We start from the raw sequence: 670 nt of genomic DNA, 5'->3' as shown, positions 1-670 counted from the left end.
TAATATTCTGCTATATCATTTATAGACATTGTGTTATTAATAATGTTTAAACGTGATTGGTTTCTCTCACGTGATCGATAATAGGATTGATGTTCAACTTGTTGATGGCCTACTGTTGTAATATTCATGGAAATTTCTTCATTTATTTCATTGTTTACGTTTATTACACGATTACCATAAACTGTACCATGAATATGTGTAATAGTAGGTCTTGGATTAATTAAAGCTCTTATAGCTTTATTACGTTGATGTTGCTCATTTGCTTTTCTTTTACGTCGTTGCTGTTGAAATTCTTCTTCTTCTTTAAAAGAACGTTCTACTCTACGTCGTGGCATAATTAAAATATAAATTGTTTTGTTTTATATATATATATATATATATATGTATATATATATATTCAATTAATATAATTTTTAGATAAATTAAAAATTGTGAAAGGACTGATGAGAGTACTCAAATAATTAATAAAAATATATTTAAATTTAAATTTCTTAGAATTTATTTGTTCATATGTTTTGATTCAAACTTTGAATCATGTTTATATAGAAGAAAGAAGATATAAATTACTGAATATAAAAATCCGTAAGTGAGGAAACGATTAAACACAAAATTAGAAAATTTATAATTAATGAATGCTATTAAACGTAAATATTATTAAAAGTAAAATAAT

The sequence above is a fragment of the Wasmannia auropunctata genome, unplaced genomic scaffold, assembly GCF_000956235.1.
Source record: "Wasmannia auropunctata unplaced genomic scaffold, wasmannia.A_1.0 LD336116.1, whole genome shotgun sequence".
NCBI lineage: Eukaryota > Metazoa > Arthropoda > Insecta > Hymenoptera > Formicidae > Wasmannia > Wasmannia auropunctata.
Note: the sequence above shows the minus strand (reverse complement) of the source record.